This window comes from Trachypithecus francoisi, unplaced genomic scaffold (assembly GCF_009764315.1).
Source record: "Trachypithecus francoisi isolate TF-2019V2 unplaced genomic scaffold, Tfra_2.0 Lachesis_group15, whole genome shotgun sequence".
NCBI lineage: Eukaryota > Metazoa > Chordata > Mammalia > Primates > Cercopithecidae > Trachypithecus > Trachypithecus francoisi.
The window spans coordinates 111,763,960-111,779,740 of NW_022681460.1; the positions used below are offsets into that span (position 1 = coordinate 111,763,960).

General features: G+C 45.1%; 1 pseudogene; it reads left to right on the forward strand.

Moving 5' to 3' along the window:
* The first annotated feature begins 10,687 nt into the window (after positions 1-10,687).
* Positions 10,688-11,395, forward strand: LOC117097741 (annotated as a pseudogene).
* The last annotated feature ends 4,386 nt before the right edge of the window (positions 11,396-15,781 follow it).

The following is a 15,781-nucleotide window of genomic DNA, read 5'->3' on the forward strand; positions in this document are numbered from 1 at the left end:
TGCTTATACACTGCTGGTGGGAATGTAAATTAGTTCAGCCACTGTGGAAAGCAGTTTGGAAATTTCTCAAAGAACTCAGAGCTACCATTCAACCCAGCAATCCCATTACTGGGCATATAGCCAAAGGAATAATCATCCTACCAAAAAGACACAGGCACACATATGCTCACTGCAGCGCTATTCACAATAGCAAAATCATGGAATCAATCTAGATGCCCATCAATGGTGACGCAGATAGAGAAAATGTGGTACATATACACCATGGGATACCACACAGCCATAAAAAAGAATTAAATCACGTCCTTTGCAGCAACATGGATGGAGCTGGAGGCCATTATTTAACACTGAAGAGAAACCCAAATACCACATGTTCTCGCTTGTAACCGGGAGCTTATAAGTACACATGGATACAAAGAGGGGAACAACAGACACTGGGGCCTACTAGAGGGTAGAGAGTGGGAGGAGGGTGAGGACTGGAAAACTACCTATTGGGTACTATGCTCATTACCTGGGTGACAAAATAATCTGTATACCAAACCCCCTCGACATGGAATTTACCTGTGTAACAAACCTGCACATTTACCCCCGAACCTAAAGTAAAAGCTGGAAAGAGGAAAAAATAAAAGAGTGGTCAAGGCCTCAGCACCATAGGGACATAGAGCACATCAGGGTCCTGTTGGCTTAGGGCAGTGCAGGAAGGTCTGTGGCCCCTCCCACCCCAGATCCACAGCTCTGTCACACCGTGCAGCATAGTATCCAACCCCACTTTAGCCCCTCTTCTCGTTTTTTTTTTTTTTTGAGACGGAGTCTCACTCTGTTGCCCAGGCTAGAGTACAATGGCGTGATCTCGGCTCACTGCAACCTCCACCTCCCGGGTTCAAGCCATTCTCCTGCCTCAGCCTCCTGAGTAGCTGGGATTACAGGCGCGTGCCAGCACACCCAGCTAATTTTTGTATTTTCAATAGAGACGGGGTTTCACCATGTTGGTCAGGCTGGTCTCAAACTCCTGACCTCGTGATCCGCCCGCTTCGGCCTCCCAAAGTGCTTGGATTACAGGAGTGAGTCACCATGCCCGGCCTTCGGTCATCTCTTGGGCAGAAAGCCAGTTGTATTGATCTGTTTGGGGGAGAGGTGTGACTCAGACACTGAGGACTTATCTAAAGCACCCACACCTTGCTAGGCATTGCAATCCCTCCACCACAGAGCAGGCCTTTCAGGAACCAGGATATTCTCATTCAGAGCAGGACCAGGTGAACATAACTTGCAGAGGAGAAAGGATGCATTTTACAGTAGACAAACCTCCCATCCTTAATATTGTCCCTCTTTGGAACAGCTCTTTAGACCCTAGGAAATAACTTTCCTCCAGAGAGTAAAAAATATTACCACCAGAGCTGGCCCAAAAGCAGTCACCAATTAGGAAACCATTTAAGGCCAGGCATGGTGGCTCACGCCTGTAATCCCAGCACTTTGGGAGGCCGAGGTGGGCAGATCACCTGAGGTTGGGAGATTGAGACCAGCCTGACCAACATGGAGAAACTCCGTCTCTACTAAAAATACAAAATTAGCCGGCTGTGGTGGTGCATGCCTGTGATCCCAGCTACTCGAGAGGCTGAGGCAGGAGAATCGCTTGAACCCAGGAGGCGGAGGTTGCAGTGAGCCAAGATTGTGCCATTGCACTCCAGCCTGGGCAACAAAAGCGAAACTCCATCTCAAAACAAAGAAAGAAGAAAAAAAGAAAGCTTTACAGCTCAACATCAATTATTTTAAATCCTAATCACTCTATTGAACTCTTAACATTACATTAGACGAATCTATTACTTAATAGAAGCAATAATGTTAATATAAGAACATGAAGATATTCTCCATTGTATAGCTTACATCAAAGCAGAATAATCCACTGACAGTTAACAGCCTAATATTAACAAATAATAAATACCCTATTATTTATACTATTAATCCAACACAGGTATGCTCTAAGGAAAAGATTACAAAAAGTATAAAGAACTCGGGAAATCTTACCCCACCTGTTTACCAAAAACATCACCTCTAGCATTACCAGTATTAGAGGCACTGCCTGCCCAGTGACATATGTTCCACAGCTGCGGTATCCTGACAGTGCAAAGGTGGCATAATCACTTATTCCCTAAATAGGGTCTTGTATGAATGGCCACACGAGGGTTCAGCTGTCTCTTACTTTCAATCAGTGAAACTGATCTATCTGTGAAGAGACAGTATAAACAAATAAGATTCTCATAAGACCCTATGGAGATTTCATTCATTAATGCAAATAGAAACTCAAAAAAAAACCTACAGGCCCTAGCCTACTATCTCTGCATTAAAAATTTTGGTTGGGGTGCCGGGCGCAGTGGTTCATGCCTGTAATCCCAGCACTTCAGGAGGCTGAGGCAGGCAGATCACGAGGTCAGGAGATGGAGACCATCCTGGCCAACATGCTGAAACCCTGTCTCTACTAAAAATACAAAAATTAGCTGGGCGTAGTGGTATGTGCCTGTAATCCCAGCTACTCAGGAGGCTAAGGCAGGAGAATGGCTTGAACACGAGAGGCAGAGACAGCAGTGAGCCAAGATCGCGCCACTGTACTCCAGCCTGGCGACAGAGCCACACTGTCTTAAAAAAATGAAAAAATAAATAAACAATAAAAAATAAAAAAAATTTAAAATGTGGTTGCGGTGACCTCGGAGCATAATTCAACCTCCAAACAACCTAAACTAAGACCGCACTAGTCTAAGCGAGTTAGCACACATTGACCCAATAATTTGATCAACGGAATAAGTTACCCTAGGGATAACAATGCAATCCTATTTTAGAGACCATATCAACAATAGGGTTTACAGCTTCGATGCTGGATCAGGATATCCTAATGGTGTAGCCACTAATAAAGTTTCGTTTGTTCAGTGATTAAAGTCCTGTGTGATCTCAGTTCAGATCAGAGTAATCCAGGTCGGTTTCTATCTATTTAACATTTCTCCTTAGTACAAAAGGACAAGAGAAACAGGGCCCACTCCACAAAGCACCCTTGCCCCCATAAATGATGCTGTCTCAATCTAACAAATCATCATACACCCTACCCAAGAACAGCGTTTAAGATGGCAGAACCCAGCAACTGCATAAAACTTAAAACTTTAAAATCAGAGGTTCAACTCCTTTTCTTAATGATATGCCTATAATCAATCTTCTCCTACTTATTATTACCACTTTAATCACTATAGCATTCCTTATACCCATTGAATGAAAAATCTTAGGCTACATACAATTACGCAAAGGACCTAACACTGTAGGTCCCTACAGACTGCTTCAACCATTCGCCGATGCAATAAAACTTTTCATCAAAGAACCCTTACGTCCCTCAACGTCTACTATTACCCTTTATGCTACTGCTCCAACCCTAGCTGTTCTGATTGCTCTCCTCTTGTGAACTCCCCTCCGCATACCAGATGCTCTAATTTTAATATAGGCCTCCTATTTATACTAGCCACATCAAGCTTAGCCGTCTATCCTATGATCAGGGGAGCATCTAATTCAAATTATGCACTAATCGTCACATTACAAGCTGTAGCCCAGACAATTTCATATGAAGTCACTCTAGCCATTGTCCTTTTATCAGTTCTACTAATAAGTGGCTCATTTAACTTACATGCACTTATCATCACAACGCAAGAATTCCTCTCACTGCTTCTACCATCATAATCCCTAGCCATAATATGATTTATCTCCACATTAGCAGAAACTAACGGAGCCCCTTTTGAACTAACAGAAGGAGAATCAGAGTCAGTTTCAGGCTTAAACATCGAATATGCGCAGGTTTATTTGCCCACTTCTTATAGCAGAATATATGAATATTATCATAATAAATAACTACTGCCATTTTTCGAGGAGCACTACACACTGTACAGTCACCAGAACTCTATACCACAAATTTCATTACCAAGACCATTCTTTAACCGCCCTGTTTTTATGAACTCGAACAGCATACCTCCGATTCCACTATGACCAACTTATATATCTTCTATGAAAAAATGTCCTACCGCTTACACTAGCACTCTGCATATGATGTATCTCAATGCCTATTCTAATTTCCAGCATCCCACCCCAAATATAGGAGATATGTCTGACAAAACAATTACTTTGATAGAGTAAACAATAAAGGTTTAAATCATCTGATTTCTAGAACTAAGGAATCGAACCTACCCCTGATAATCCAAAATTCTCTATGCTACCCATTACACCAAGTCCTAAAGTAAGGTTGGCTAAATAAGCTATTGGGCCCATACCCCAAAAATGTTAGTTATACCCTTCCTGTACTAATTAACCCATTAGCTCAACTTATTATTTCCCTTACTATTTTCACAGGAACTCTTATCACAATGCTAGGCTCACAATGATTTCTCATCTAAACAGGCCTAGAAATGAACATACTAGCTCTTATCTCAATCTTAATTTAAAAAAAAAAAAAACAGTCAGGCACAGTGGCTCACGCCTGTAATCCCAGCACTTTGGGAGGCCAAGGTGCATGGATGATGAGGTCAAGAGATCGAGACCATCCAGGTCAACATGGTGAAACCCCGTCTCTATTAAAAATACAAAAATTAGTTGGGTGTGGTGGCGCGTGACTGTCGTCCCAGCTACTCAGGAGGCTGAGGCAGGAGAATCGCTTGAACCTGGGAGGCAGAGATTGCAGTGACCCAAAATTGAGCCACTGCACTCCAGCCTGAGGACAGAGCAAGACTCTGTCTCAAAAAAAAAAAAAAAAAAAATTAGTCTAACGCTTACTCAGCCATTTTACCCTTTTCCCACTTACGTTCATTAATCGTTGATTGTTTTCAACTAACCACAAAGACATTAGAACACTATATCTACTATTCGGCGCATGAGCAAGAATAGTGGGCACCGCCTTAAGCCTTCTAATTTGAGCAGAATTAGGCCAACCAGGAACTCTGCCAGGAGATGATCAGATTTACAATGTTACTGTTATCGCCCATGCATTAATCATAATTTTCTTTATGGTCATACAAGTCATATGTGGGGGTTTCGGCAACTGGCTAGTCCCTCTGATTGGTACACCTGATACAGCATTCCCCCAGATAAATAATATGAGCTTCTGACTTCTCCCCCGATCTTTCTACTCCTACTTGCATCTTCAGTAGTAGAAGCTGGCGCTGGAACTGGCTGTTTTTTTAGCAGGAAACCTAGCAGGAGCTTCTGTGGATCTAACCATCTTCTCACTCCACTTGGCAGGTGTTTCTTCTATTTTAGCGGCTATTAACTTTATGACAGTTATTAACATAAAACCCCTAGCCTTGTCCCAATATCAAACACCCCTTTTCATCTGATCAGTCCTCATTATGGCAGTCCTTCTCCTCCTTTCTCTCCCAGTCCTAGCCGCCAGCATTACCATACTATTAACTGACCGTAACCTCAACACTACTTTTTTTGACCCTGCTGGCAGGGGCGACCCTATCTTGTATCAACATTTATTCTGATTCTTTGGTCATCCTGAAGTCTATATCCTTATCCTACCAGGCTTCGGGATAATCTCTCATATCGTAACATATTACTCTGGAAAAAAGGAACCATTTGGGTATATGGGCATAGCATGAGCCATAATATCAATTGGCTTCTTAGGATTTATCGTATGGCCTCACCATATATTTACAGTAGGAATGGACGTAGATACACGAGCATACTTCACCTCCGTCACTATAATTATTGCTATCCCTACTGGAGTCAAGGTCTTTAGCTGATTAGCTACACTGCACAGCAGTAATATCAAATGATCTCCCACAATATTCTGAGCCCCTAGGATTCATTTTCCTATTAACAGTAAGAGGTTTAACTGGCATTATACTAGCTAATTCATCATTAGACATTATTCTACAAGATATATATTATGTTGTAGCCCATTCCCACTAAGTTCTATCAATAGGAGCAGTATTTGCCATCATAGGAGGCACTGTCCACTGATTCCCCCTATTTTCAGGTTATATATCTAATCAGACCTACGCTAAAATCCACTTCATCATTATATTTATAGGTGTTAATTTAACCTTTTTCCCACAGCACTTCTTTGGCCTATCAGTGTGCCTCGACATTACTCCGATTAACCCAATGCGTACATCACATTAAATGTTATCTAATCAGTAGGCTCATCGATATCATTAACAGCAGTCATGCTAATAATTTTCATAATCTGAGAAGCCTTTGCTTCAGAACGAAAAGTTCTAACAATTGAACAAGCATCTACTAATTTAGAGTGACTTTACGGCTGTCCACCACCTTACCACACATTCGAAGAGCCAATCGACGTGACAACCTAGACGAAAAAGGAATCGAACCTCCAGAAACTGATTTCAAGTCAATCCCATAACCTGTATGACTTTCTCGATAGTAGTATAATCATCACATAACTTTGTCAAAGTTAAGATATAGGATAAACCCTGTATGTCTTAACGGCTCACCCAGTTCAGTTAGGCCTTCAAGAAGAACTGCTCACTTTCCATGACGACACTCTTATAATTATTGTCCTAATTCAGTTGCTGCAACTCTGAAGAATCACCTCCTGCTAGTTCTGATAAAAACTCTACTCTGGAAACAGAAAGAGGTCAGTGTGAGTTCGTTTCTACTTCACTTTCTTAACCCTAGCAAAGAAGGTACAGATTTCTCATCCCATTCAATTCAGCTGTGCATATGGGACACAATGTTAACTAGTGGAAATAACACAGACTTTATCCTTCAGGTGAATCTGGTTTGAGTCCAAGCTCAACTCCCTACTAAGTGATTTGGGGCAAAGTATTCAACTCCTATGATCCGCTTTTCATCATCTGAGGATAATAACAGCCACCTTGCAGGGATGGGCGCGGTGGCTCACACCTGTAATCCCAGCACTTTCGGAGGCCGAGGCGGGGGGGGGGGGGGGGGAGGATCACTTGAGGTCAGGAGTTCGAGACCAGCCTCTAGCCTGGCCAACATGGTGAAACCCCCGTCTCTACTAAAAATACAGAAAAGATTAGCAGGGTGTGGTGACGGGTGCCTGTAATCACAGGGAGAATGAGGCAGGAGAATCGCTTGAACCCGGGAAGCCAAGGTTGCAGTGAGCCAAGATTGCGCCATCGTAGTTCAGCCTGGGGGACAGAGAGAGACTCCTTCTCAAAAAAATAAATAATAAATAAACAATACCCACCTTGCAGGATACAGGAAAAGAGTAGAGTTATTAGTAAAGTATCCAGGCCAGTGCTTGGCACTCAGAAGGAAGTAAATAAATGGTATGTGGTTGTAGTAAGAGAAACTCCATCTTGCAGTAACTTCATAGCATATATTACTACTTGACATATAAGTTTTAATGTCTGTCAACTCCCCCGCCCAAGAATGTAAGGTTTTCAGCTCAATGCTGAATCCTAGCATCTTGAATAATGTTTAGTGCTAAATAGATACCTGGCAAAAGAATGAATGGGTGAAAAAATAAGAGGAAGACTGGGCTCATCAGACCTGATTAACCAACTGCGTATCAAATACTTAAGCATTATTAAGAACACAAAATGGCCGGGCGCGGTGGCTCAAGCCTGTAATCCCAGCACTTTGGGAGGCCGAGACGGGTGGATCACGAGGTCAGGAGATCGAGACCATCCTGGCTAACACGGTGAAACCCCGTCTCTACTAAAAAAAAAAATACAAAAAACTAGCCGGGCAAGGTGGCGGGTGCCTGTAGTCCCAGCTACTCCGGAGGCTGAGGCAGGAGAATGGCGTGAACCCGGGAGGCGGAGCTTGCAGTGAGCTGAGATCCGGCCACTGCACTCCAGCCCGGGCGACAGGGCGAGACTCCGTCTCAAAAAAAAAAAAAAAAAAATAGAACACAAAATGAGGCCAGGCACGGTGGCCTACGCCTGTAATCCCAGCACTTTGGGAGGCCGAGGCGGGCCGATCACGAGGTCAGAAGACCGAGACCATCCTGGCTAACACAGTGAAACACCGTCTCTACTAAAAATATAAAAAAAATTAGCCGGGCATGGTGGCGGACACCTGTAGTCCCAGTTACTCCGGGGGCTGAGGCGGGAGAATGGCGTGAAATCGGGAGGCGGAGCTTGCCGTTAGCCGAGATTGCGAACCACTGCACTCCAGCCTGGGCGACAGAGCGAGATACAGTCTCAAAAAAAAAAAAAAGAGAGAGACAAAACCCTCAATACGGTCTCCGGCTGAGATGTCTCCAACATCTGCTCTCTCCATTTCCGCTGTCATTCTAGGGTAGGGTTTAGAACCTCAGCACACTGACATTTTGAGCCAGATCGTTTTTTCAGTTCTTGGGGGTGGGGAGTGGGATAGGAACCCTGTGAACCTTGTAGAATGTTTAGCTGCAACCCTGGTGTCCACCCACTAGATGTCAGTAGCACCACTCGGTAGTGACAACAAAATTGTCTCCAGAGTATCAACTGTGCACTGGGAGGGGGGCGCTGGTTGAGAACCCCTGGTCTAGGGGCATATTAGTGCCTTTGCTCACCAAAATTTTCCCTCCTGAAGTCGCCAAGACGTAATTCATCCTTTCCATAGATAATAAACACGAGAGACAGCTGGTCTCTACCCCGCACAACCAGGGAAGAGCCCCTGAGCCTAGGTATCGTAAATGTCGAAGAAAAATTTCATGTCCTCAAGGAGTGCACCATCAACGACAAAAACCCCAGGATGAAGACTGATGACACCACTACCCCCATCTTCTTGAAGCATCCTGATCCTCTGAACTCTCCGGTCCTCTCTGTAACGTTTCTCAGGGTACTCCATCTTAACTCGCCTAACGCTGTAATTTGTTTCTGGTGGGTTTATCCACTCCAACAGTTTAGGGTCTCGCTGAGGGTAAACAGCGTTTCTGTGCTGTCTTCGTGTCCCCACCGCTCAGCACAAGGGCGCAGTCGAGCTTTAGGAAACAAGTGTTTTCTTAGCGTGAAGAGCAAGAGTCACCGAGCCCTTCAAAGGAGACCTCACTGGGGAACCCGAAGGGACGGAAGCTCCGAAGGGCAACAAAGCAGGCACTCCGGGCTGCCTCGTGCTCCACGCGTCCCCAGAGGGCCCAGTTCACTCTGCATCACGCAGCCACTCCGAGTTTTTGCGTCCAGGAACCCAGAGTGCAATCTCACAGCCTCAGGACAGAGAGCTTAAGAGCTGCAACCCTTAAGCCCCGCCTCACCAGAAGAGGCCCTCAGGGGCGCGACGCCCCTACCATGCCATCTTCTCTACTGCCTCATGCCGCAAGCCCTTGCGGAGCACGCCGGAAGCTGTTGCGGGGCACGCCGGGAACTGCAAGAGGGCAAGACGCATGCGCAGTAGCTAAGCCTGAAAAGAAGGGCGCGAGTCTTGCCAAGTGTGGCACTAAAGGACCGCCCTCTCTGCATGGTTTCCGCCCTTCGCTAATTGACAGCAATTCCGTCAATGTAACCCGCCTTGCGTCATATGCTGGGAACAATCACAATGCCTGAGAACCCAGGGCCCGCATCCAGCTGGGTACCCTTCCTGTTTTACGGTTAGGTGAGAACAGCCCTGATAGAAAACGTGATGCTTGCTGCGTGCCAAGCGTAATTGTAAACATTTATACACTAACTCATACTTACAGCAACCCTACTAAGTCAATTATATTACCATTTTCATCTTCCAGATGAGGAAGCCAAAACAGTTTAGGTGACTTTCTGTAAGGACTAGAACTTTTTTTTTTTTTTTCGAGACGGAGTCTCGCTCTGTTGCCCAAGCAGGAGTGCAGTGGCGCGATCTGGGGTGCGCTCCAGCCTGGGCGACAGAGCCAGACTCCATCTCAAAAAAAAAAAATTTTTTTAGGCCGGGCGCGGTGGCTCAAGCCTGTAATCCCAGTACTTTGGGAGGCCGAGACGGGCGGATCACGAGGTCAGGAGATCAAGACCACCCTGGCTAACACGGTGAAACCCCGTCTCTACTAAAAAAAAATACAAAAAACTAGCCGGGCGAGGTGGTGGGCGCCTGTAATCCCAGCTACTCTGGAGGCTGAGGCAGGAGAATGGCGTGAACCTGGGAGGCGGAGCTTGCAGTGAGCGGAGATCGCGCCACTGCATTCCAGCCTCCTGGGCGACAGAGTGAGACTCCGTCTCAAAAAAAAAAAAAAAAAAAAAAAAGGCCGGGCGCGGTGGCTCAAGCCTGTAATCCCAGCACTTTGGGAGGCCGAGACAGGCGGATCACGAGGTCAGGAGATCGAGACCATCCTGGCTAACATGGTGAAACCCCGTCTCTACTAAAAATACAAAAACTAGCCGGGCGAGGTGGCGGGCGCCTGTAGTCCCAGCTACTCGGGAGGCTGAGGCAGGAGAATGGCGTAAACCCGGAGGCGAAGCTTGCAGTGAGCTGAGATCTGGCCACTGCACTCCAGTCCGGGCGACAGAGCGAGACTCTGCCTCAAAAAAAAAAAAAAAAAAAAAAAAAATTCCTAACTCTTTTGTGTAACAAGCTGTTGTTCCTATGATACTAAATTTTTAAGTAATTTTTCTAATGTTACAAATATTTAATTTTGTCTTTGTGAACAGTAAAGATCCTTTACTTTTTGATTGTTTCAAATGCTTTGAAATCATTCAGTTGATTGTACAAATCATGGACAAATGCTTAGTGTGAAAATTACGTTGGAAGTATATCTATTGGTTTTAAAAATTCAACAGTAAGGATCAGTAGCTGCAACACCAGAAAGATGGCGGAGCAAGAGCAAATAAAAATCCCTTTGGTTCCAGAAAATCTCCTGAAAAATAGGAAGACTTAAAGAAGGAGCAGTGGAAAGGAAAAGGGTTCAGGTTTAAGCGACTGGAATCATTCCTACATGATTCCAGAAATGTGATAATGTGTGTCTCAGATGACTAAAGTGAAACCTCGTGCCTTGGAAGTGCCAGAAAAACATTCCTTGACCTTTGTTGTACGCATCAAAAGGATTAATGGCGTGAACTTACTGGTGCGGAGAACCATTGCAAAACTTCGCCTAAAGAAAAATTTTAGTGGTGTCTTTGTAAAAGTCACCCCCCAGAACCTAAAAATGCTGTGTTTAGTGGACACTTATGTGATCTGGGGATTTCCAAATCTGAAGTCTGTCTGGAAATTCATTCCGAAACATGGACAAGCCAAGGTCAAGAATAAGACCATCCCTCTGACAGACAACACAGTGATTGAGGAGCACCTGGGGAAGTTTGGTGTCATTGGCTTGGAAGACCTCATTCATGAAATTGCCTTCCCAGGGAAGCATTTCCAGGAGATCTCATGGTTCTTGTGCCCTTTCCACCTCTCAGTGGCCCATCATGCTACCAAAAATACAGTGGGCTTCCTCAAGGAGATGGGCACACCTGGTTATTGGGGTGAATGCATCAATCAGCTCATCTGCCAGCTGAACTAGACCCAGGTGCCAAACTACAGTAAAAAAAATTTTTTTTTTGAGATGGAGTTTTAGCTCTCGTTGCCCAGGCTGCAGTGCAATGACACGATCTCGGCTCACCGCAACCTCCGCCTCCCAGGTTCAAGCAACTCTTCTGCTTCAGTCTCCCGAGTAGCTGGGATTACAGGCATACACCACCACGCCCAACTAATTTTGTATTTTTAGTAGAGACGGGGTTTCTCCATGTTGAGGCTGGTCTCGAACTCCTGACCTCCGGTGATCTGCCCACCTCGGCCTCCCAAAGTGCTGGGATTACAGGCGTGAGCCACCACGCCTGGCCAAAACTGCAGTAAATTTTTATCAATGAAGTGGAAGCATGTGTGTTTGTTTGTTTTGAGATTCTTTATCAAGTATCTTCAGAGATTATTTCCTGCTTTATCTTCAAAAACTGGAAAGGAAGGGTTAAAGAAAAGACAGTAGCTTATGTTCATGGCAAGTACCTCTCATCACAGTCCAGTTCCAAGGAAAAATTCCAGCGTTTTCTACATTGGCTGCCGCCTTGTCTGCTGAAGGAGCCCTGCTTTGTTGCATCTTCCATCCTAGGGTTTAATGTTGGTAAATGAGTAACTCTGGCATTTGTACAAGGCTCCCTAAGACTCCTGGAGCACTCGACCAAGCCCGGGGACATAACTGCATCTGCAGATTCCTGGGGACTTGTTTTGAAAAAGACTTGAAATACACAGGAAGGCCCAAAAATAAATGTTAAATTGTCAAAAAAAAAAAAAATTAAACAGTAAGCTTTCTTAGTTTTTCCTAAAAGGTGCATCGTATCCAAACACTGTAAAGCTTAATTTTTAATGTTAGCACTAAGATTGGTGCAACTCAAGATTCATTATCCGAACTGTGGCAGAAATGAAAAGTGATGCAGATAGTTTTCCTAAATGTGAAAATCTGAAATGCAGTGCAAGAGGTAGCTTGCTTAATTCCTTTCACAGGAGGGATTCGGACTAGAGGAACTTCTTTAGGCAAAGTACATGCATTATCAGATTTGGGTGAATTGTACAGGAGAAAAGTCTTACAGATGCTTGACTGAAGAAGGCATTTCAGTACAGCCCATCTACCATTGCCCAGTGGAGGATTAATACATGAAGGAATCCTAGGCACGTAGCAAATTTGGTTGATGTTTCAAACAGTGCCCTCGCGTTGGTCCCCAGTGAACCCACACAAGAAAAAGCGACAAGTGTAGAAAAGATTCAGAAACAAAAGTATGCTTTTTGTTTGGGTGGATTTCAACTGGGACGAACAGTAAAAACGTGAAGTATGGGCAAAACTTTGTTTCCCACTTGAGGGCACTTCAGAGAGTCTATACAGGAGAGAATTCAGTCCACAGAAAGAATGTGGGGAGAGTTTCAGCAAGTATTTACGCACTAGAAAACCTCTAAGAGAAAAATAACAGGGCAGCCTTCATTATACATGACAGGGAGGAGTAACCAGGAAATGCAGGAGTAAATGCTTCAGTGGCATGACTCAACAAATATTTGGAAAATCCTTTATGAACTCCAATCTTTTGTTACCAATTGTCCATTTGGATAAAAGAGGCTGCTGGGCATTCTTCCACAGACTCACCTGGGACATTCAACACTGTTCTTAGTAGTTTCAAAAGTTAACAGAAACCCTAGGAGTTTTAGTTTTGAGATTTAGTTTGATTCTAAGCCCTCCTGTTCTTCCCCTCCATCTGAGATATCTGAGGTTGGGCATGGTGGCTCATGCCTGTAATCCCAGTACTTTGGGAGGCCAAGGCAGGAGGATCACTTGAGCTTTGGAGTTCAAGATCAACCTGGGCAACACAGCAAGACCTCGTCTCTACTAAAAACAAAAAAATAATAACCCAGGCATGGTGGCACATGCCTGGAGTCCCAGATACTCAGGAGGCTGAGGTGGGAGGATTGCTTCAGCCTGGGAGATTGAGGCTGTGGTGAGCCCAACCTGGGCAACAGGTGAGACCCTTGTCTCAAAAATAAAATGTATCTGAGGTTCTCAAGGTGAGCTCAAGGTTCCAGTCTGCTTAAAGGCAGGGAGAAATCTAGGTCTGGGATGGTCCCAGCACTGTACTTAGACTAGTGCAGGGGAGAGGTCAGGAGACTAGACGGGGTCAATGATACAGTTCTCTGAAATAACCGTGAAGCCACGGTGAGGCTGCTATCTGAACATGCTAAAATAAAGCATCCTTCTTGTTTCCTGGAAATCATCTGCTGGTTTATGGAGGATATATTTGTGAGAACTTTAGTACTAATGTTTAAGGCTAAACCTAGGATTATGTGTTTCTCATATTTCATTTTTAAAGCAAGCCTCAATAGATTTTAATATCATAGTGTAAGTAATCTGTTCTCATATCATCTGATATCATTTTAGTAATCCAATCTCATCTCAAGCTACAGAAAACCCTTCTTCCACTCCCCACCCCACAAATTCCAAGGTTGTTATGAGACATCATGTTATGCGCAGCAGCTGAGTACTGGCTAAGCTATGACTTTCCCCCTGGAGGATTTTCACTCCACAGTTGGAACTGTCCTGCTCCTGCCTCCCTGCCCAAGTTTCTCCCCAGTTGTCTATCATCCCTTAGTCCAGGAAGACAAGACACCTTACTGTCTACACTGATCTGGGCAAATTTGCTTTTGCCCTGTATCTCATCTGTTTTCTGAGGCACAACTCACTGAAGATATGACAAAGGTAGTTAGCAAACCATTCTTTGAAATCTGCACTCACATGAGGGAGGCAATCCCTACCCCCTACCCCCAACACAGCCCATTCATCAATAGAAATGCCTGTTTTGTGCATGAGGCAACATGCCGGGAGACAAAGAATAAGGGAAGTGGGCCAGATAGGGAAGGAGGGTTGTCTTGTCCCCTTGAACTGACCTCCCGTAAGGTTTGTCCCAGACAGCAATGTCTTTCTTCCCTATCATCTACAATCTTGGGAGCTCCTACGTGGTCCCATTAGTGTTGCATCAGCTCAGTTTAGCATCCGTGGGAAGCCAGATCTCTTTTGAGGGTCAAAGGCTAGGTAGAATGAAAATGGAAAGGTTCCAGAGCTCCAGCAGAACAGTCACTCCCCCAACTGCCCTTTTCTAAGCTCTATTAAGATAGGCCAGGTTGGCTAGGTGCAGTGGCTCACGCCTGTAATCCCAGCACTTTGGGAGGCCGAGGCGGGCAGATCACGAGGTCAGGAGATGGAGACCATCCTGGCTAACAAGGTGAAACCTCGTCTCTATTAAAAATAAAAAAAATTAGCCAGGCGTGGTGGCGGGCACCTGTAGTCCCAGCTACTCGGGAGGCTGAGGCAGGAGAATGGCGTGAACCCAGGAGGCAGAGTTTGCAGAGAGCCAAGATTGCGCCACTGCACTCCAGCCTGGACAACAGAGCAAGACTCCATCTCAAAAAAAAAAAGAAAAAGATAGGCCAGGTTATGCTACAGAAACACACACCACCAATGTCTCAGTGGTTTAACAGAACAAATGTTTATTTCTTGTTCTCACAAAGTCCATTATCAGTCTGGAGACTCTCGGGAATAGCCGCCCTCCATGCAGTGGCTCAGTGTTCTGGACTGCTTTGATTTCATGGCTCCTCTCTCTGTATGTGGTTCCATGATTAAGGCAGGAAAGGAGAGCACTGGTCTTGTACCAGCAAAAAAAAGAAGAAGAAGAAGAAGAAAATGAAAAGCTTCAGCCAGAAGTGAGGCTTCTTCTGCTAACAACTCATTGACCAAAACTATTTCATAACCTCGTCTTAGTGCAAGGAGCAGGAAAGCAAAACCATTATTTTTACTGTTCACAAGTTCCATGAGGGGATGTAATTTTGTCTCTTGGCCACTCCTGTGTCCTCAGAGTATAGGACAGTGCCCGGCACATCATAGGCCTTCATTAAATTGACCAGAATGAATGAATGTAGTGCCAGAAAGCAAGCCACACATGATCTGGGAGAAGAAACAGACTCCTGGAAGTCACAGGTTAAGAATGTGTTGGGGGCCGGGCGCGGTGGCTCAAGCCTGTAATCCCAGTACTTTGGGAGGCCGAGACGGGCGGATCACGAGGTCAGGAGATCGAGACCATCCTGGCTAACACGGTGAAACGCCGTCTCTACTAAAAAATACAAAAAACTAGCCGGACGAGGTGGCGGGCGCCTGTAGTCCCAGCTACTCGGCAGGCTGAAGCAGGGGAATGGCGTGAACCCGGGAGGCAGAGCTTGCAGTGAGCTGAGATCCAGCCACTGCACTCCAGCCTGGGCGACAGAGCGAGACTCTGTCTCAAAAAAAAAAAGAATGTGCTGGGTAAGAGCTATGCAGACCAGAGCTCCAGAGTCGGCTGTACTTAAGAAATAATAATTAGTATAGGCTGGGCACGGTGGCTCA